Source organism: Myotis daubentonii, chromosome 9 (assembly GCF_963259705.1).
Source record: "Myotis daubentonii chromosome 9, mMyoDau2.1, whole genome shotgun sequence".
In the NCBI taxonomy this organism is placed as follows: Eukaryota; Metazoa; Chordata; class Mammalia; order Chiroptera; family Vespertilionidae; genus Myotis; species Myotis daubentonii.
The window spans coordinates 60,508,698-60,532,672 of NC_081848.1; positions in this window are offsets into that span (position 1 = coordinate 60,508,698).

Genomic DNA, 23,975 nt, shown 5'->3' on the forward strand with positions numbered 1-23,975 from the left:
GCTCTTAGTTGTTACCAGGCTACTACGACATTACTTAGCAATCCTGAGGAAGGGAGAAATGATTTGTATGAATATGTGGCAAACACATTGCAGTCTAAGCCTTTACTTCAAAAAGATGTCAGGACTTCAGTTTTCTACCTCAACATGCAAAGAGCTTGGACGTCTTGTCTCCCACCTTAAAAACAACAACAAAAAGAGCTGAACAAACTAAAATGGAAGGACATTTTTAAGATCCATCGAAGTATTGAGGTCATAGGACAAACCTCCACACTGAAAACGGGAGATAGGCAAATACAGAAAATACAGGTCAGTTTACCTGAATCAGAAGCTGCTGATGCCTGCAACCAGTAGGAGCACTTCCCCAGTAACCTTGAGGAACGGCTGGAGGCTGAGTGTGGGTTAGTGAGAGTTAAAATGTCCTGGAGGGAGCTCCAGTCTAAGGGGGTTCCGGCCCTTCCATGTGCTTACCTCTAGGAACTACCTCCACACCCTTTCCAGGTTTAAGAGTATATAAAACATTGTAAGATTTATTTTTGAAAGTATTTTAATTGATTTCAGAGAGGAAGGGGGAGGGAGAGAGTTAGAAACATCAATGATGAGAGAATCATTGATTGGCTTCCTCCTGCATGCACCCTACTGGGGATTGAGCCTGCAACCTGGGCATGTGCCCTGACAGGGAACTGAATGGTGACCTCCTGGTTCACAAATCGAAGCTTAACCACTGAGCCATGCCCACCAAGCAAGATTTCTTGGAAGAATTAGGACTTCTTAAAGGTCTTCAAAGAACTAAGAAGGATGAGGACTTTTTCAAAGGGAGGATATATTTACCTATCATGGTCATTGTGCATTTCTGCCATAATTATGCTTTCCTTTTTCATTCCAATTTTCAAAGTCTTGGATCAGGTCTTGATCATTAATCATTTGGCCTAGTACTACAGCTTAGTGCTTCTTTCTCCTCTTGCCTGCTTCTAATCACGTTGGCCACACTGCTGGCTTCCACTGTCTAAATCATCAGTCTGCATTCTGTAATTTCTCAATCCACTCATCAACTCATCATGCTCATCAACTAGCAGGTCAAGTCTAACTATCGCTCTTTATGACTAGCTTCAATCTACCATTCTAGCTTGTAATTTTCTACCTTTAGTCCCACTTACCCACTTACCCTTCATACCTAAATACAAGTGAATGACTTTCATGTTTAAGGACCTCAGTTCATTTTGTTCTCTCATCTTGGAGTGTCCAAAATTGAGTAAATTAATTTCTAGATGACATCTGCTTGAAGGGAAAGGTCATTTTAAATTCATTTTCATAAATGCTTCTTCTCAATCACAAAGTTTAATTGTTCAGGAACTGTTTCTGGGCCATCTTGATAGCCTGAGGGAGATACTTCATGAGTTTTACATTATGCAGTCTTCATTCCCTTTTAATATTTATGAACTAAACTTTATAAGTTTAAAATTAAATTCCTATTGCAGGAGCACTTCTTTTTATTTATGTTTGCTTGTTTCCTAAATCTCTTAAAAATGTTGTCTCATAAATGCATAGGTATTTCATAGAGTAGCACAGAAAATGTGCTCATCTTTTTATTAAAACCCAATAATAATAACAGCTAATTATTAATTAAAATTTTATTTGCAAGAACCTCACTGCAGAAAGTACTATTCCAATCACTTTTCATGAATGAGTTCATTTATATTCATGCTAATAAGTCCTATTATTATCTTAATTTTACAAATGAGAACACTGAAACACAGAGAACACACATCTAGTTGAATATTTCAAAACGAACCAAATATTGAAGGTTTGAATTCAATTTAGACTATTCTAGTTCCAAATTCTCTGTGAATGATTAACTAATCCTCAAAAATGACTGACTTATTTATATTAGGAAAGAGGGCAATATATATATATATATATATATATATATATATATATATATATATATATATACTTTTTTTTTTTTTTTACAGAGCGAGAAATAGTTGTTTTTATATATTCTTTTTCAGAGGAACCCTAATGAATTTTTAATCCAATTATATAAAATGTTTTAGACTAAATTTATGGTACATAACATGACATGTAATAATCCTATCTAATAAAGAGGTAATATGCAAGTTGACCAAAACTCCAACATACTAGATGGCCGCCCCCATATGGACACAAGATGGCCAGCAGGGAAGGACAGTTGGGGGGGAGACCCAGGCCTGTAGGGGAGGGCAGTTGGGGAGGACCAGGCCTACAGGGGAGGGCAGTTAGGGGTGACTAGGCCTGCAGGGGAGGGCAATTGGGGTTGACCACGCCTGCAGGGGAGGGCAGTTGGGGGGAACCAGGCCTACAGGGGAAGACAGTTGGAGGCAACCAGGCCTGCAGGGGAGGGCAGTTGGGGGCAATCAGGCTGGCAGGAGAGTGTTCAGGGGCAATCAGGCAGGCAGGCAGGCGAGCAGTTCGGAGCCAGCAGTCCTGGATTGTGAGAGGGATGTCTGACTGCCTGTTTAGGCCTGATCCCGAATTTTGTGCACTGGGCCTCTAGTGTGTCATAAAATGGTATAGCTTTTGTTAGAAATTGCTACAGTTGATGTAACATTTGCCCTCTTCTTTAAATACATTTCATATGAACTTTCAATAATTGTCATTGAAATGTACTTATAATTATAAATATATAATATAATATTATAAATATAATTATATATAGTTATGTTATAATTATATATAACTATATATAATTATATATAATTGTAACATAATTATAATATTTAAATGCATAAAGCTGTAAATCTTTGCCTGCACATAATGACCCAAAATCAGTGGGGAAAATTGTATTTTAATAATGTTTCATTATAACCACTAATATAATTTATGTTGTGTGTATGGAGTTTATAAAAATTCCAAATGATCAGTATCCCCTTCCTTACTTAGTTGTTCTTATTCCAGTGTAAATCAGATAGAACCCCAAGACACCACATTGAAGGTCATTTCATTTGACCTTTAGCACAAAAAGACATTTTATGATTTTGGTAAATTCCATTGGTAGCCCTAACCGGTTTGGCTCAGTGGATAGCGCGTCGGTCTGCAGACTGAAGGGTCCCAGGTTCGATTCCTGTCAAGGGCATGTACCTTGGTTGCGGGCACATCCCCAGTAGGGGGTGTGCAAGAGGCAGCTGATCGATGCTTCTCTCTCATCAATGTTTCTAACTCTCTATCCCTCTCCCTTCCTCTCTGTAAAAGATCAATAAAATATATGTATGTATATATGTGTGTATATATGTGTGTGTGTGTGTGTGTGTGTGTGTGTGTGTGTATATATATATATATATATATATATATATATATATATATATAAAAGACTTTCTTTAAAAAAATTCCATTGGTAATTAAATTAAGAGTGAATATGACAAATTTTTACTTGAACTACCTCTTTGCATCTAATAGTAATCAGCTCTCCTCATGTGTAGTATCACACACTTTCAAGTCTTATATCCTTAACCATTGAGAAGGAAATCAAAATCGATATTATTTGAGAATATTAATTATACTACTTTATACACTGTTAGTACCTTTCAGTCAAGGACTTCAAAAAGGCACAGAGTGTTAATTAAACTTTTGTGAGATTTTATTTCTTTTTAAATATGTGTGAAAAAGGATCACAATATCATTATATATTACTAGTTGTTAGAGTCATCTAAATTATTTTTTCATGTTTATTAGTTACTGTAAGAAAACACAACTTTTTCTACTTTCTCTTTTTTTAACTTTGAATATATATGAGAAACCCATGACTAACCTAATGTAATATCTTTTAAAATAATCTCAACATATTAAACTCTGATATTTAAAAATTGGCCAAAAGGAAGAGTTATGCACGTCTTCATGAAGTATAAAAAAGAGAACATTTTAATAATAAATATTTTAGTAAAAATAGCTTTTTTCCCCACTCATTCCTAGCATGAATTTTCTTTTTTTCACCTTTGAAACTAATTCAGCACAACCATTCCCAGTTTCCTCCTAAAAACTAAAAAATGCCAACTTTCCACTTCGTCTCTTTGAACTTGCCTACAGTTCACCCACCAATAAACTCATTTTTCTAGAACAATAAATGGCTATTTTATTTTCTGAGGCTCACACTCCTTTCTGAGGAATTTTAGATATCATTTACTACATTTATTTTATAGAAATGGGAAGGAGTCATTTTCCTGAAAATTTGGATTTGACAGGCACCCTACCTTGGATTCTAATTTGATTAGTTTATAAAACATTTTATTTAAATGAAACTTTTAGGATACTTAACATTGATTCTCAGGCAGATTTTAAATGCTTGGGTTTGGGCTTTTTCCACAGAGAGTAAAAGTGAAATTCTGAGAGACTCTGCTAAGGAAACATTTAAATGAATAGCTTTGACTTTGGGTCCTAGAATACATTCATATTTCAGGGAATACATCTTAAAATATTACTAAATTACAGAGAAGCGTTTTCTATCTCTGGCCAACACCTTTCCAGAGGAATGTAGAAATCTCTATTTATTCAGATAAATAATGTCTTTAAATAATAGTTGCTACAATGTATTGTTTACCAGGTGCTAGGCATTTAATGCTTATTTTCTCTACTCAGAACAAAAATCCTGCAATGAAGGGCTTCTTGTCCACATTTGACAGAGGAAGAAAACAAGCCTGAGTAGTGACAGAATTTGGTTGGGATTCTATTACTTTTAATTGCTAAACCAGGGTCAGAATATAATTTTTTTCTGACTCCAAAACTCCTTCCTCTAGGTCAGTGATACTCATTCTGTTAATAATGTATCAGAAGCAATACAATTTCTTTACAGAAATAGCCATTCCATTTTTTGAATATTATGCTCATTTCACTCTAATTACAGGTCACAAGTGACTCTTTAACCAACAAACTATATCTTTCAGAATTTAAAGAAATTTCTTTCTTCTACTGTGGAGAAAGTATGAGAATAGAGAACTGGTAAATAATTTTTTCTCATTGTCTGAATTCATATATAGCTTTACCCTCAGCTTTATTGAAGAATAACTTACAAATAAAATTGTAAAATATTTTAAGTATGCAATAGGGTGACATATCTGTATACCACGTGAAAGAGTTCCTGTTATCTAGTTAATTAACACACCCATAACCTCATACAGTTATCTTTTCTTTTTCTTTCTTTTCTTTTTGTATGTGGGAACATTTGTTCTACTTTCTTATCAAAATTCAATTATATAATACAGGGTTGTAAACTATACCAGTAATCATGTTTTATCTATGGCTTTTTTAAAGTTAAATGGCTGAAATAGCATTAGTGTTTGGCATGTCAGCTGCTTAATGGGTAGCATTAATTGAAGAAGAAAAGTCCAGTGTCATTCCTTCATACCTGTTCACTCTCTGTATACCAGCATCATTAATTTAGCCCTCTTAATCCTCTGCAGAGTTAGGAAAGATCTTCACCACATCATGAAAGAATAATTTAAAAATACATTTTTAAATGAAACTGACAAAGCCACCGTACATCCTGGACATATTCTTTCCTATTTACTCTCCATGAAAAGCTTGATTAATTTCTTTAAGTGCACAGTGTTTGCTGGAGAAAATATAATGAATAAAGAAACATAGTTAATTAAAATAATATGTATTTATTTTAGGTATATATTAAATTAGTAAATATTTTCATATGGGCCATCCTTCTATCTTGGCTAAGCTGTTAATTCACTCTCTAAGCTGGGGTAGGCTTCCCTCTTGTGGTTTCCCAATGTAAAGTTCTACCATAGCACTTCCACATTTCCTCATTTTTAGTATACTGGTTTGATTGCTTGTTTCAACAGATCTCTTTGGTTACAAGCAAAAACATTGATTCTGGACAAGTTAGACCTTGGGAGTTTAGTGAGAGAATATCAGGCTGTTTCAGTATCAAGGAGAGGGTGGGAGAAACAAGCCTGGGAATGGATTGGAACAAACGCTGTTCCAGAAGCCTGGGAGGCAAGAAATAGGAGAAAAGTTTTGTAAGGAGAAATCTGGTCAGTGCCCCCTAGTGGGATGAATCTACTCAACCCTTTGTAGATGCTCCATATTCTGTTCAATATTCAAATTCCAGAAGGGAGCATCCAATTGATTCACCTTCATTCATATCTCATGAAAAAGCAACAAGCTTCCAGAAAGGTATCAGAGACTGTTAAGAAAGAGGAAGGAAAATAAGAGTAATTATTAACTGGTTTATGTGTTCTTTGAAATCAGCTTTTATTTTTTTTTAATTCCTAGTTCCTATCGTAATGTTGTCACATAGTCACTACTAAATAAATGTTTATGGATAGCAGAATAGGGTCAAGATGTGGCAATTCATTATTTCCCTTTCATTTAGTATTGATTCTTCATTTTCCTTTTCTCTCTATTCTAATTAATGATGAGAAGGAAAAAAAAAACACCCACACACATCAAACAAACATTCATTAGGAGCATAAGTATAAGTTATAGCAGATGTGACCAAATAGCCTCTCAAAACTCTAGATCAGTGGTTCTCAAACTTCCTAATGCCGCAACCCTGTAATATAGTTCCTCATGTTGTGGTGACCCCCAATTTCATTGTTACAAATTGAACATAATTAAAGCATAGTGATTAATCACAAAAACAATATGTAATTATATATGTGTTTTCCGATGGTCTTAGGTGACCCCGTGAAAGGGCAGTTTGACCCCCAAAGGGGTCACGACCCACAGGTTGAGAACCGCTGCTCTAGACATTCACACAAGTATTGATGGGTTTTGTGACTTTGTCTTTCCCAAATAATGTCTGGATTCTCATACGAGACCTGTCAGAACTGTGACTTGAATTTCAGTGTTTTGTTGTAATTGCTCGATTTTGTTATTATTTACTAGAGGCCCAGTGCACAAAAATTTGTGCACTTGGAGGGGGGGGGGTCCCTCAGCCTGGCCTGTGCCCTCTCACAGTCTGGGACCCCTCGGGAGATAACGACCTGCTGGCTTAGGCCTGCTCCTGGGTGGCAGAGGGCAGGCCCAATCCCTAGGTGCAGCCCCTGGTCGGGCTCAGAGCAGGGCCGATTGGGATTTGGGGCGCCGCCCCCTGTCATGCACAGAGCAGGGCGGATTGGGAGGTTGCGATGCCACCCTCAGTCACGCTCAGGGTAGGGCCAATTCGGGGGTTGGGGCGCCGTCACTGTCACACTCAGGGCAGGGCCGATGGGGAGGTTATGGCTGTACCCCATCACACACAGAGCAGGGCCCGTGGAGTGGGGGTTGGGGCGCCGCCCTCTATCACCCACAGAGCAGGGCCGATCAGGGGGTTGGGGCGCCACCACTCTCACTCTCAGGGCAGGGCCGATGGGGAGGTTATGGCTCTACCCTGTCACACACAGAGCAGGGCCGATCAGGGGTTTGGGGAGCTCCCCCCTATCAGGCACAAAGCAGGGCTGATCAGGGTGTTGGGGCGCCTTCCCCTGTCACGAACAGAGCAGGGTGGATAGGGAGGCTGTGGCCCTGCCCCTGTCACACACAGAGCTGCAGGGCGATCAGGGGGTTTGGGCGCTGCCCCCTATCACACTGATCCCCGTGCCGGGAGGCCTCTCAGCTCCACTGATCCCGGTGCTGGGAGGCATATTACCCTTTTACTATATAGGATAGAGGCCTGGTGCATGGGTGGGGGCCAGCTGGTTTGCCCTGAAGGGTGTCATGGATCAGGGTGGGGGTCCCCACTGGGGTGCCTGGCCAGCCTGGGTGAGGGGATGATGGCTGTTTGCAGCTGGTCACACACCCTTCAGGGTAGGTGTCCCCACTGGGGTGCCTGGCCAGTCTGGGTGAGGGGCTGAGGGCTGTTTTCAGGCTGGCAGGTAACTGAAGCTCCCAACTGCTCCTTTTTTTCTTTTCTTTTTTTATTCTGGGCCAGCTTTAGCTCTGACTCCAGCTCTGAGGCCTCTGTTGCTGAAAGCAGGTATCCGGTTTGTTTCGGTTCTATAATCGAAACACTGCATCAACTCCAGCTCTGAGATCCTGGCTCACTGAAAGCAGGTTTCTGGGGTTTTGTTTAGCTTCTATATTTGTAACTATGTTTCAAACTGCAAGCTCAGAGGCCGGCAAGGCAGGCGGGGAACGTTGGTTTCCTCCGTCACTGAAGCAAGCAAGCCTCATGTTAGTTTCAAGCTGCCTGGCTACCAGCCGCCATCTTGGCTGGCAGTTAATTTGCATATCGCCCTGATTAGCCAATGGGAAGGGTAGCAGACTTACACTAATTACCATGTTTCTCTTCTATTAGATAGGATTATTGTTGATCTCTACTATGTTTCACTTGTAAATTAAACTTTACCGTAGTTATGTATGTATGGGGAAAAACCATAGTATCTGTAGGGTTTGGTACTATGTGCAGTTTCACACATCTACTGGGGTCTTGGGACTCATCCCCTACCGAAAGTGGGGGACTACTGTACTTTTGTTGCATCACCACTGTTGATAGCTTAGTTCCGCCCTTTGACATCTTCACGTAATCTTAAGTAGACATTTAACTGGATTTCCCTACCAATTTTTTTCCAACCTTCATACTGACTCCTGCCACATCATTCTTTCAGGAACCTAGTGATGCCATGCTCCATTCATAATGTTTAAGTGGCTCCCCATGAATTATTCAATTAAATGTATACTTATCAGTTAAATATAGGAATCTCCTTCCTTCCTATCCAGCATTATCTTCCCTTTCTGCACTTCTGTTACCCTATAACCATCCAAACTAGCAGACATGCTATTTCTTTTTTTAAAAAATATATTTCTTTATTGATTTCAGAGAGGACGGGAGGAGAGAGAGATAGAAACATCAATGATGAGAGAGAATCATTGATCGGCTGCCTCCTGCATGCCCCCTACTGAGGATTGACCCTGCAACCCAGGTATGTGCCCTTGGCCGGAATCGAACCTGGGACCCTTCAGTCCTCAGGCTGACGCTCTATCCACTGAGCCAAGCCGGCCAAGGCAGACATGCTATTTCTTGATCATAATTCTGACTCTATTATAATTTGTCAAACTTCGTCCTATCCTTCAAAACCCATCTCAAAAAAAAAAAAAATTAAAATAACCCTTTCAGCCCTAACTGGTTTGGCTCAGTGGATAGAGGGTTGGCCTGCGGACTGAAAGGTCCCAGGTTCACACAAAAAATAAAAATTATGTCCCCTTTTACAATAGTTAATCTGCTTTATATTGAAATTATTTATACAAGTAACCATCAGGTTTAATAATCTCTCTGAGAACAAGGGCTGCTATTTCTTATCTCATCTCATCTCCACTAATTAGCATGTATCTCAGTGTGCTAGCTTAAAAGCCAACTCCAAAGTTTGATTTCTAACCTAATCAGCTTAAGTATTTTTCCAGTTTAGAGGGAATATTCAGAGTGTATAACAGAAAGCATAAACATACAGGAGAATAAAAGCAAGACAATGAGAAAACAGGGAAAAGCGGTGTTCCTATTAGGATCCCACAACTAAGTGAAACTTGGTTACATATAATGGAACAGGGGTACTTTATATAATTATTTATTTACTTATTTATTTATTCACTACTAGAGGCAAAGAAAATAAGTTTAGGTACTATTTTAAGGAAATGGTGCCTTATTTTTTTATGTTAGGGTCAGAAGACGTTGAAGAGATTGCCAGGACTGACCAGCAGACCCTAAATGACGGATGAATGATTACTCTGACACACATTTCTGTGAAAGAGAAGGCTAGGGACTGCTTGGCTATAGGAACCAAACAGCCCTGTTTGCCTGCCTCCTTAGGCTTTTATTGTAACAACAACTTGAACTAAAGTGAACTTCTGGATACTATCAGCAGGTAAGTATCCTTGAGAAGCACATGTATCTGCAGTTTCCTTTAAGCAAGGATGTTTAAAGACTAACCATAAAGATTCCAGTAAAACACCTGGGGGCTCAGACTTGTTTGGAAAAGTCAAGGCAGGGGTTGCCACCTTCGGCCAGCTTCCCCTGGAGGCCCCCAACCTTTAGGAGATTCCTCCTTCCAAACTTTCCAACCAAGTTCCATGCTTCCCCACAAGAGGTAGTTTCATCCATCCCTTAATTAAATAGGTAGGGGGTTTGGACTTTGTTCTGTCATAAATAATTCTAGTTGCTACAGTTTCTGTTTGACAGTCATACATTCAAAATTTATTGTGTTCTATAAGGGTTTTACAGAAAAATAAGACTAAAATTTAATTTACTATAAAATAGAACCAAAATAACATAGACAGGGAGCATATGTGCAAACTCAACAAAGACTTGTCAATGAATCACTCATATTTTCATAGCTAATACTAGGTGGAGCTGGAGTTCAAGTTCAGATCACAGCTTTTTCCTCTTCTTTCTACAGTGGACTTCTAACTAGTACTTGTGAACAGGCCAGTACAACATCCATCCCATCATGTGTTTTCTGTTGTTTTTCATGCAAAGACCTAAGTAATTAGGGTGATTTGCTTATCTGTAAAGTTTTGGTGTTATCTTGCATGCTTTTATTGCTAGATTTTTTGAAGATCGAAGATGGCAGTGAAAAGGCACAGAAATAAAAGGACTATCTGTAGTGTCCCTGTAAATTTGTATGTATGAGAGAGGATGTGGAATCATTGTAATAAAGATGCATTCATGGCTCATCCCATTTCATAATTTACAGACCCAGCTGTACCTCTCCCTAGATCTTTTGTATAATTAAATGGGTGAACTGCATATTGAAGCAGCTGAATTTGTACATGATTTACTGATCAAACAGTATATTTTATTACTTGAATTTAGAAAGGCAGGTACTTTTTCTAATCAGGCTGATTTTGTAACTAATTAAGATAAGTGTTTTGAAGACCTGTGCCTAGCATTCCATTGTATTCTTTTGTTCAATTCTTAAGCTTACGACATTCATTTTTTATTTCCTTTAATATATCAACTAGTTATTCCATAAACTTAATCACCCATATATCTCGATACATGCATATCTATTATTTTCAAATTACAATACATTGCATACTGTAATGTGAATGAAGAAAAGTCAGATATGAAATTCCACTTATTCAAGAAAGATAATCTTTGGTTCAAATTGATGCAAAATATAGAGCCTATGTTGTCAAGCACTATACTGGTTTAAATATATGTATGCACAAGTATATGGCCACCTATAACCAGATACTTTGTGTTTTTTACAAATATAGCAATACTTCTTTTTAAAGTGACAGAACAATCATGCCCCCATGAAAGTAATTTTTAAAAAAATTATAGCTAGATTAGCACATTAATATGTGCTAGTTACTCATAACAATTATAAACGCAGAGTGGAAGGTAAAAGAGTAAGGGATAATGTAGAAAGGAGAAAGAGAGGTATTGAGATTAAACTATTAAATTATTAAATGTTTAGTATTTAAATGCTAAATACTATATCAATATGTATCAATACTCAATACTAAATCTTGGATATATCAGTTACAATAATTATATGAGATGTATTATTAGCCTGCTTTTTTTTTTCCTCCGATGACAACACTAAAATTGATTACTTGGCTAAGGTCATCCATCATCAAGGAAGTAGCCATCCTGAAATTGAATTGATGTCTGCCTAATGTCAAAGCTCATATTTTTACCTCATCCCAACCGTTGCTGTATTTTTTTAGAGTATGGTTATTCCTGAGTGGAAATAGTACAACGTTCAAGTCAAGTTCATCAAGGTTAAATTTTATTCTAATACTTATTAAAAGTTTGATCTGCTGCCAGTGGTATATATTTTACTGCCCCTTTCTCCTTCCTTGCTAAGAGTGGAAAAGTCAGGAAAAAGAGAGGAAGACAGTGCATGTGATGGGAGTTGAGGGAGAGAGAGAGAAAGAGGAAACAAACAAACAAACAAAAAACCAGAAAGAACAATTTGATACTTTTCATTCATATTTTTTTTTCTCCCTTCTTCCTTTCCTGTCTCTTCTCTTGACTCCCTCTCCATCTTATATGATTATTCCAAAGTATTTCCATTAAAAGTAGTTTACTTTCATTAACTTGTAGGTCTGGGTGAGTGATGAAAAAGAAACTTCCTAGTAGACATTTTTCAAATTGTGAAATTTTTATTTTCTGGGATTATTGTACATTCAGTCCAGTTCCTTTATGTATCTTTTTAAAAGAAAATATTTCTAATGATTTCACAGAGGAAGGGACAGGGAGAGAGAGAGAGAAAATCAATGATGACAGAGAATCATTGATTGGTTGCCTGCACACCCCCGCATTGGGTATGGAGCCAGCAACCCAGGCATGTGCCCTGACACAGATTCTAACTGTGACCTGGTTCATAGGTTGACGCTCAACCATGTCTCTTTTTCTTATCATATAAAGTTTTTAATTGAGGATTATTTAATTCAAAGAGGAAATTTCAACTGAAAAACTTCGGATAATAAACATATTTAAAATTTTTAGTCTTAAAATTCTGTTCAAAATGCTTGCATTACTTATTATAATAGCATTAGCATTGCAAGAAACAGAACAGAATGTTTTAATTTTATCATGTTCTAGCCAAGATTGAACGTATTTCTTTTGCTTGTGTTTGACAAGCAAAGTAGTGATGATAGCATCGAATACAAATTTGTCTGGGAAGCTAAATGCAGAACTAAATCTCTTTTAAATTGGGTGGTTCACAATATTCAAAATAAACAACCAGCATTTTCTGAATGTGTGTGTGTGTGTGTGTGTGTGATAATGATAATAGGTATGCTTTATTGAGAATATAGAATGTTCCAGATACTATATGTCTGGGAGTGGGAATATTTCATTTTGCCATTCTAGGTTTTTCTGGCTGGTTTAAGAATTAAATTGATATGAAACAGATTAACAGGAGAAAAAAATTAATTTGTACCTATAGAGGTCTCATAGAAATCAGACCTAAAGAAATGACTAAAGCGGGTATCTTTTATATTTTTTTAAACAAAGAAACCATAAATTCATGAGGAATTGACAAGGCAAAGACACTTAGGCTTGGCTGCTTAATTAATAAAGAACTAACAAAGTTTATTTATAAAGCCTTCTTGGCTCTGAATTCTCTATTTTTGGTATTAAGGCTGCCTCTCTACTTCCTGCTTTCAGAGGGATAAAGGAGGATCAGAGTGTTCTTTTGCACCTGCAGTTTTTCAAGTTAAGGCCCAATACTGGTATATTTAAGTTTCCTATATTGTTATTTTTACTTAATTCTTACATTAGCCCCATGTCTTGAGTTCTGCTTTTATGTCCTGTCCTTTATCATATGGACAATAAAACACGGAATTCACAGGAATTAACTAACTAGCTTGCTAAATGCTTTATAACAGTAATTTTACACATAAGGAAACTCTAGACAAACTTCACACCCAGGTCTTCCGATTCCAAAGTCTAACTTGCTGAATTGTTGAAATTTTTACTCAGTTTTTGGTTATGAACTTCCATATTAATTTCAGTTTATATTATGCCAAATACTGGAGGTTTTTAAAATTTTTTTCCAACTTTTACTATCTCCATTGATTTACTTTGAGGAAAAGAGACATTTTATACATTTATTATTTGCCCATAATGTTTATTTCAATTATATATTGAGATAAACACACACACACACACACACACACACAAATAAAAGACAAACATGCAAATTGACCATACCTTTGCTACACCTTAAGCCACGCCCACCAGCCAATGACTATATGCAAATTAACCCAACTAAGATGGCGGCCGGCAGCCATGGAGCTGGAGCAAGCAGGAGGCTTGGTTGCCCCAATGATGGAGGAAGCCAAGCTTCCTGGCTGGCTGCTGCCTCCTCTCAAGGCAACAAAGTTTCAATTATAGAAGGTAAATAAACCCAGATACCTGCTTCCAGTTGCCATGGCCACGGAGCTGGAATGAATAGAAAAAAAAAGGAAAGGCTAGGAGCTTCGGTTGCTGGGGGGCTTGGTCAGTCTGAAAATGGCCCTCATCCCCTCACCCAGGCTGGCCAAAACCCCATGGGGTGAGGGTCCCCACTGGGGGACTTGACCAGCCTGTAAACAGCCATCAGCCCCTCACCCAGGCTGGCCAGGCACCCCAGCGGGAACCACACCCTGATCCAGGACACCCTTCAGGGCAAACCAGTTGGCCCCCACCCGTGCACCAGGCCTCTATTCTATATAATAAAAGGGTAATATGCAAATTGACCCTAACAGCAGAACGACTGGGAATGACTGGTCACTATGACACACACTATCCACCAGGGGGCAGATGCTCAATGCAGGAGCTGCCCCCTGCTGGTCAGTGCACTCCAACAGGGGGAGCTCTGCTCAGCCACAAGCCAGGCTGATGGCTGCCAGCACAGCGGTCGTGGCGAGAGCCCCTCCTGCCTCCTCAGCAGCACTAAGGATGTCTGACTGCAGGTTAGGTCTGCTGCCTGCTGGCAAGTGGACATCCCCTGAGGGCTGCCAGGCTCCCAGAGGAATGTCTGACTGCCAGCTTGGGCCCCATCCCCCGGGTAGCAGGCCTAAGCCAGCCGGTGGACATCCTCTGATGGGTCCCAGACTGCAAGAGGGCATAAGCCGGGCTGAGGGACCCCCCCTGCTGAGTGCGCAAATTTTTGTGCACCGGGCCTCTAGTATATATATGTAAGCCTAAGTAACTGTCCAACCATTCACTATGATGGGCAATGACCACCAAGGGGCAAATGCTCAATGCATAGGCTTGGAAACATGGAACAGACTGATGAATCTCAGAGGGAAGAGGGGAAGGGGGCGGGTGGGAAGATATTAACCAAAGATCTTATATTCATACTAGAGGCCTGGTGCGTGAATTCGTGCACTGGTGGGGTCCCTTGGCCTGGCCTGCAGGGATCAGGCCAGAAGCGGTTCTCCAGCATCCCCGGAGGGATCCCAGATTGTGAGAGGGCACATATACATATACAAATCATATTACAACAACTTGAATTTTTCTTAACAAAATATTATTGTCAAATATTGGGAGGGAGATTTGGGCTATGACACCAATTAGGGCTACATGGCAAACTTGATTTATTTTGTATTTTTTTACAGAATCTCAAAATTGGTGGGAGGGATCTTAAATATGACTGAATGCAGCCATTACATGAATCTCTCATGATAGCCATGAGAGAGGACTATTCTGGGTTGGCATACATATTTACAGAGCCAGGGACTAGTGTTGGCCTTAAAATAGTTCATTCAATTTGGGAATCTATCTAAATTTTAAAATGATTATTTAGGAAGGTTTTATTTCAGCTTCTTCATATTGCCTACTCCATTATCATAGGAAAATCTAAGGAGGAACACCTACTAAAGCTGTCCCTTCCTTCCTCATAACCAACCCATTAAACATTTGAAATATGGTATGCCTCAGAGATTTTATGGATTCTGTTACAGATCACCCCAATATATGTTAAGATCCCAATAAAGCGAGTCATAATTTTTTTAATGGTGGAGGATCTTGCCTTCAATTTGTAAAAATTTGCAACATCTGTGAAGCACAATGAAGGGAAGTGCTGTAAAGCAAATGTGCCTGTCTATTTTACCACATAGATCATATTTAAGTGACTAGAGTTGTCTAGTTTGAATAATAGCAATTACTTAATACATTCCAAGAGAAATTACAATGCATTCAGACAAAAGAGTAACACTAACCACATACCTAGACCAGTAGAATCATTAGCTTTATTTTATAAATAAGAAAGAGTGAAAAATATTAAGTGACTTATCCAAGACATAGATTTAGCACATAGTAGATTTAAGAACTTGAATATTGGGTTAGCCAGTGTGATTAATACTATGTACTTGTTCTGTCATAAAATATTTTATGTAAGACAATCTCTGCATCTTTCCAAGAGTTACATTTTTTAGACTGCATCAGGCAGAACTTAAGAATTACATTTTTATAATTACTTGAGTCATTGTTGGCAAATAATATACTAGTATTAGGAATAAATAATATAACAAGTGCCTTGTTTATGCTTGTTTCTATATTTAAACATATCATGGAAAGTAAAGCTGTGTTCTCAAATAGGCAAGTGCAGATTTTTGTTTTGTTTTTCTTTTGTTTTTGTTTTTTTTTAATGTAGAGATATTAGTTTCATGGCACCTTTGCTATGATTTATCAGGGTTTGTTGGCCACAATTAGGTATTTCATCTCACTTCTTTAATAGAACTGTCCAAAATAGCCCCATCCATTTTTATTTATTTATTTATTTTACCTTGCCTTCCTCCTTTCTCCATTCCAGGTGCACACAGGAAAATTATTTGCATGGAGAATTCCACAAAACATGTTTTTGCACTAACCATAAAAAGCACACACATTTCCAAATTCACATTTGCTCACATATGGAAAGCTAGAAAATCCAGTTAGGGATGTTTTCTCAATAAGAAAGACATTTTCATTCTTGGAATTGTTTGTTCACACCCAGTCTTCCGGGACTTGAGAATCTCCTACTATTTCTTGGTGTTTCATGCATCAGAATACTTGAGGAGACAAATTTTGACTTTGTTACTTTGAAGTTCTGTGGTAATGTTTTCTGCTGGAAGAGCAGGTGAAATAGCAAGATACAAAGGATGCCTTTAACCTTGTAACTCCACAGAAGTTATTAGCCAAAGGGATTTGTCCTTTAAATTTCTAATTAAGAGATAGATTGTCATTAGCTATTGGACCACATTACACAGGGCCTGAACAAAGTCCTGGGTATGTGAGCTTGGAGAACAGGATGGGAGAATAAGTAACTTGCTGAGGTTCCCGCATTTACTGTACTTTAGTGATGGGGACTGAGAGCAATTTTGGTCTTGGATAAAGGGGCTCTAAATGTAGACAGGCTGTATTCTGCAGTCTGGATGCTATCCTGTAGGGAAATGGAAAGTCATACTTTTTTGGCAGAAAATGAGTCATTTTTGACTTATTTTGATTTTATTTATTTTTTGTGTATGACATAATATAATGGCATCTCTAACTTAGGAGAACACCTTTTTTAGGCTGATCATTGATAAGTTAGAGAACTAAGAAGCTAAAGATAATTAGCGGGTTTAATATAGCAATTCAGGAGAGAGATGCTGGAAGATAACTTAAGATGTTTGAAGGTGAGAGGAGAAGCTAAAATAAACATTTAATGAGAGTACATTAATATCTAATATTTCTCAGTTCTACCCCACCTTCATTTTTATTCAAACTTCATAGAATTCGTGCTACATTTATGAAACAGTCTCCAAAATCTGTAATAGAATTGAAAGCGCATATGGACAGTTATTTTTTAAAAAGCACACAAATAAACACAAAAACTCCAGAGTGCAAAGTAGAATGGTCATGGGGTAGGGGTTTCTGACACACTCATCAGAGTCTGTTAAATGTGTGTCATTCTAATGAAAATAACTTCATTTACACTGATAATCTTGAACCTATCTATGCAGAGCTAGAGAATAGATGTAGTAGCTCAGGGTTTTTTGAATTAGTTTCATGAGGAATAAGTTGACAGCCTTGCCCACCAAAGGACAGCCTCCTGCATTCACTAGCAACACTTATTTTCTATTTTCAAGACAAATCTTGATTTTAGGGAAGGCAACAGTAAATCTGTAGTGACAAATAAACTAGATGAAGTTTGCTGTTTGTTTATCTTTCTCATTGAGCTTCTTAGCTTCTGGCTACTGAGTTTAATGAGAAAATTTACAAGGTTGACTCTCTCCCAGCTTGTGATAAATGGACATTAAAATTGTAAGATAATGTATCTTCCTTGTGCAAGTCCTCTGTCTTGTGTCAAAGACTAAGGAAGGAAAAACACTCAGTAGAAAGATATATGTTAAAGAAGAAATTGAGCTTCAAATATATGAGTTTCAGCCCCAGAAATAATATGATTTACTAGTATTTGGAAAAGGGATTTTGTTGTTATTCCTTTGGTTGTAATATGTAAGTTATAAATGACTTCATTACCGATTCATTACTTTAAACAGGTGCTATTAATACTAATAACTTACTTATTAGTATTAAAAACTGTCTTATTTTTATTATAGAGTATACATCAAATATAATGCTAACACTATTTTATATTATTTTCTTTTTACTACATAATATCTAAAATATATATTTTTTATTTCACATTATTGGTTATTATTGGAATAAAATGAGAAGGAAATCAATGATAAATTAGTAAATTGAAATGCATTCAGACCCACAAGATTGTTTTCAATGTTAGATTTTTAGTAAAGATTAATTGGGTATATTTGTAGAGTTCTATAGGAGTATGTTATTCTGTTCTATAAATATGCATACCCTTCCACCAATTCACATACAGTCTTAAGCATGTCATCAGTCATCAGGAAGAGTGTTTCTTCCCACTTACTATTTTTTTTTGGAAATTTATTTTAGCTATTTTAGGAACTTTTTCTTTTTCTAGGAATTTTAGAATAGATTTTATTATGTCTACAAATACTTTGATGGAATTTTGACAGGAATAATGTTAAAGTTGTAAATCAATTTAGAGAGAACTTGCATCTTTGCTGTGTTAAGCCTTTCAATCCATAATACTGTACTTTCTCCAAATAGTTAGATGTTTTTGACACCTGAAGGTGTTATTCCCCCCTTCCCCCTTCTACCTGCCAATATAGAAACTGAGAGGAGCTAATACAGATTTTTAAAAAAAGGATTTACTGAAAACAGGGTGGAAGGAAAGGAGAAAGAGAGCTTGATACATCAAGGGAGCACACACTAATGAAGAACATGGCTCCCCAAACTGCTGCCTGCGTCTGGCTTACATAGGGCTTCCTTCTTCACCCAAGTACAAGACCACATTTCTTTGCTCTCCCAGTTCCCACTCTGAGCTGGTATGGACCCCACATGTGCAGGGTGACACTCTTTGAGGAGTACCTATAGAGAAACTTTAAACTTCTCTCAGAAAAGCACAAATAATAATAATAATAACAATAATTAATAATATTGAAGTGCATTCCCATCCATTTAAGAAAGACTCAGCCTGTCTCATTTTTAATTTATTCTTATCAGTATTTTATAGTTATCAGAATATAAGTTTTATACATCTGTTGTTAGATTGACAATGACTAATTTTATTTTGGATGATATAAATGATATTGTATTTTAATTTGGGAATTTTATTTTATTGTCAGTGACCTTATATTTATTGCTAGTCTATAGGAACACAACTGATACATGTAGGTTTTATCCTGTAGAAAAACTGAATTCATTTATTAATTTTTTATTTTTTGGTAGATACCTTAGGATTTTCCTACATAAATGAGCATGCCTTTTGCAAATGGGCACTGTACCTTTTCAATTTTTTACTTACCTTGACGTACTGTGATGGCTAGAACTTGCAATATTCTGTTGAATTGTAGTGGCAAATGTGAATACTCTTGCCTTGCCCTGATCTCAAGGAATAAGCATTCAATCTTTACCTTTAAGTATGATGCTAGCTGTAGGTTTTTGTTTGTTTACTTGCTTGCTTATTTGTTGATGTTCTTTATCAACTTGAGAACATTTTCTTCTCTTCTTGGTTTTCTGATACTTTTTTTGAGCTCTTTAATATTCACAGCAAAATTGAGATTATGACACAAAGATTCCCCATATACTACCTGGTCCCATACATGAATTATCAACATCCCACCAAAGTGGTATATTTGTTACAATTTATGAACCTACATTGACACATCATAATCACCAAAAGTCTATAGTTTACAAGATAGTTAACTCTTGGTGTTGTACATTCTGTGGGTTTAGAAAAATCTATAATGATATGAACCAATTGTTATGGTACCATGCAGAGTTATTGCACAACCCTAAACTTCCTTTGTACTCCACCTATTCATTTCCCAACCCCTCACCCCACCCACATATAATCACTGATCCTTTTATTATCTTTAATTTCTAGAGGATCAGTACACACAATTCTGAGAGCCAGAAGTTCCAGGGAACCCAGCATGGGTGGGGACAGCACAATATTGTGAGATTTACGTCATGTCTCTGAGGTAAGTTCTCAGCCAAGTTCTGTTTTTAGTATGATCATGTTGTATTTTCACCATTATATAGAAAAAGGGGCAATTCTTGATTTCAGCATTTGCAATCATCTCGGGTATATTTTCAGTGTTGCAAGGGGAGTGCTATTTGCAATGAAAATGAGGTAAGAGAAAACTTTATCAAGAATCTGCATCCTCTTGTGTTCTCACATCAGGAAAGTCATCTTCAACAAGAGTAGGCTGACAAGATATAAGACACAATGCTTACAAGTTATAATTATTTTGAATTTATCTCTTTCTCCTTGAAAAATACTGGAAATTTTGTGAACACTATCTTGCTAAGTTTTTATAATGTCTGAGAAGCACAAAGAAAACAAATTTGAAGGTTTTTTTTTTAATCAAAAGATCAAGGTATCAGATAAAGTTGTTGCTGATATCCAGCCATCAGTCGTTTTCTTTAATTTTCCAATTTAATAAATGATGTTTGTTTGGATGATTGAAGTATTTTATCCTTGTAATTATCTATGCTCACATTAATGAAGGGAACCCACACTGCAGCATATCCTAAAGTGTCTTTCTCATGACTGTGGTTTTAAGAAATGTGCTACGCCAAAAGGGTTTCAGGGTAAAGAAAGATCCAGAAAAGTTTTCACACTATATCTCTTAGAAATTTATATTTTATAGTTATTAAGCAGTGACATTTAAATTTTACTGAGCTTCTGAGTTGCCTGGGGTGCTTATTAAAAAGTGTAGATTCAAGTAATGAACACAGAGTTATCAAACAGAAAGAGTTAGTCTACTCAGAGCTATCAGAGCCAAGCACTAAACACTGAGAATCACAGTGGAAATAAATTGGCTATTTTATTATGAGTAGCATCACATAGGCAAACAGGAAGCTAATGTTTAAAAGCCTGAACTCCCTGATGATATATAGGTTGCAGGTTATACAGCGCCAAGATCACAGGATACCATGAGTTAGTAGTGCGGATTGTGCTGGGAGCTGATTGGTAGGTGAGGTAAGGGTGAATATACGTATATACACACACACATGCACACACACAAACATAACTGTTGCATAGTAACTACCTTGCCAGACTGTCACCAAATTTTCAGACTGGCAAGTGCAGGTTAAAAGAAAAGCTCTGTCAGTTCTGAGACAGCTATCTTTCGAAAGGTAACCTTCAAAAGTTGGCCATTGCCTGGTGTAGGGAAACTTGGATGTCAAGAGTGTTCACACAATTTCTTAATCAGATAAGAGTGGGCCATTGTGCCTAAACAGTTTGTGCAAACAATATGCTGTATGCTGAGCATATGATTTCCTCCTGTGAGTCTGGAATTTTGCTACATGGTAAGCAGAAGGTTCCTATGTGAGCACACCCCATTATAAACCCTGTTACTGCATCTCAAGTGAGTTTCACTGGTAGACAACACTTCGCATGTGTTTTCTTAATTCATTGATGGATGAATTAAGTGCATTCTGTGTTACTCCATACAGAGAGAACCCTTAGGACTGTTGTTAGCTTGGCCTGGTCTCCTCAGAACTTTGCCCTGTGTGCCCTTTTCTTTTTGCTGATTTTGCTTTTATCCTTTCATTATAATAAGTTATAGTCATGAGTACAACTATGTGCTGTGTCCTGTGGATCCCCCTAATGAATTATCAGACCTGGCGGTGATCTTGGGAATCTCTAACACAAGTATTGAATGGCATCCTTCCTCTTTTAATATGAATGCTATCATTGTCTATAATGAAGGTGGCTAATACCAATAATCATTTTAATTAAAACCATAATCATCTGCCATGCAGGATGGATGTGATGGAATTTCCTAGGCAATGTCCTCTTTTTGAAATGTGATTCCATTATGTCTTTGCCATTGTAAGTAGTTAGGAAATGTAATTTTATTTCTGCCTATTGTATAAAATGTTTGGGATGTGGTATTGTACTTCAGGTGTTATGGGAGTTTCTGATGTTTTCTTGAAAGAGACTAGTGAGTATTATAGATAGACTTGATCATGAAAAAGGAAGCAAATTCCAGGAGCTAAAAGTTTGCTTCCAACAGGTTTGGACAGAAGATTATAAAGTAGCAATCCATCTTCTCATGATTATAATAGAATTAATAAAATGGAGGTTGGCAGTGTACTAGCCAACTGGTAAAACATTACAGAACTTAAACTTGGGCTATTTCTTGACTTTATTACAGTTTTGGCCTCAGGCCCTTCTTTGTCTTGAAGGAAGATAAGAAAGTACAGCTAGGCAGGGATTTACTAGAAAAGCTGTTATTTTGCATATCTTAAGAATGAGAAAGAATTCCAAAAGTGACTTTCATTTCAACATCATAAAGTATTTTTACTAAGTATCTTATGTCTCTAGTCTCTGAGTTAACCTGCAGAACTAAATCTTTAATAAAGAGATGAAGCCTCTGAGTTAAGATGCAGAACTAAGTCTTTAATAAAGGTATGAAAATGAAAGAAAAAAATTGCAAATCACAGTGTTTTATTCTTTTGCTCATAAGAGTCCTTTTCCTTAAGTCCAAACTCATTTTTGTCCTAAAACTCTCCTCTGCTCATGGGACTCCAATCACTGGCCTCCCTGATGTTTCTCAATTGCTTAACGTTGCTTCTGCTTGGGCCCTTTTGCTAGAAAGGTCCACCTCCACTCATTCATGTCTGTACCCATTGTTACCCCAATCGGTGAGACCTTTCTGCTGATCCCTGATCTAAATCAGAACACTCCCCTGTGCTTTTCAATCCCCTCCCTCTGTGTCATTTTATTTACAAGTCCCCATTCCTTGCTCACTTGACTGATACATGGGTGGTTGCAGTGTTGATTAAAGAAAAAACAGATGCATAACCAATGGACGAAAGACACTGGGGGGTGGGGGAGATGAGGGCAAGTGCTGGGGGTAAGGGAAGCCAGGGGAGAGGCTTTTGGGGTGGGGGGAAGGAGATTTATGTGCTACTATGTGTAATAACTTAAACAATAAAATAAAATAAAAAATAAAAAAACAGATCTAATAGAAAACATGGAAAATTATATTTGGAGCTTGTAAAATCCTTGTAAAACTGTTCTCTGAATCAGAATTATACTGGATCTTTCTTTACTTTAGTGCTATACTGGGTTACAGAATCATATAAAATCTCTAACCATTTAGAGTCAAATTGTCCCTTCAATACTGTAAGTTCACCAGGAAGCCAAAGGGCTTACAAGAAACATGTATGCAGCTAGGGAGTTCTGACAAGAAAAACAACAACAAAGCAACCACAACCAATATTTCATCATCATTGACACAATTGTTGGCTCATCGTTGTACGCTCTAAATATTGTGGTCCTTAAGGTGCATTACCTTACGTAATTTTGCAAGAATGTTACCTTATTTATAATTTACTTTTAAGGAACCCATGGTTTGTAGTAGCTTAATTCCAACCCAAAGTCACACAGTTAGTAACAGAAATGGAACACAATTCCAAATTCCTATTGAGTCCAATAAATGACCTCTCAGTCTTGATATTCTGCCAGGCTACAGGCCCATTATGTAATTTACAAATATCAAAACGATTAATGGGACATCTGTGGATTTTTGCTCACAAATTAAGACCTATTTATGATTATAGAATGCTATTTCTGAAAGCCATGTCATCTCAGATGAGATGATATCTACTTGTATATGTGTAAAACTCCTGCAAGTAAGTGTGTGGCTAAAGTTAGTGCAAGCTGTATTTTGTTCTCAGGATATAACCTTTAATTTCATTTAACTTCCTTTGATGGGGTAAATGATAACTCTTGATTACTATTCCCCGCTGATCTGAGTTCCAGCAATATTTTAATTATCTTCCTGTTAATGTATAAAGAGATTTAGTAATACAAATGCAAAGGCCAGTTAGACTGACATTGCACTATAATGAATTACATAATAGAGAATATCAAAGATTTAGTTTGTTATTGTTTGACACTAATTTTTTCACTTTTGTAATATCACCAAGTAGAAGGTTTTCCTATGTTTTGCATTTTATTTTATTTTTGAGAGTAACTTCACAAGCAATGCTG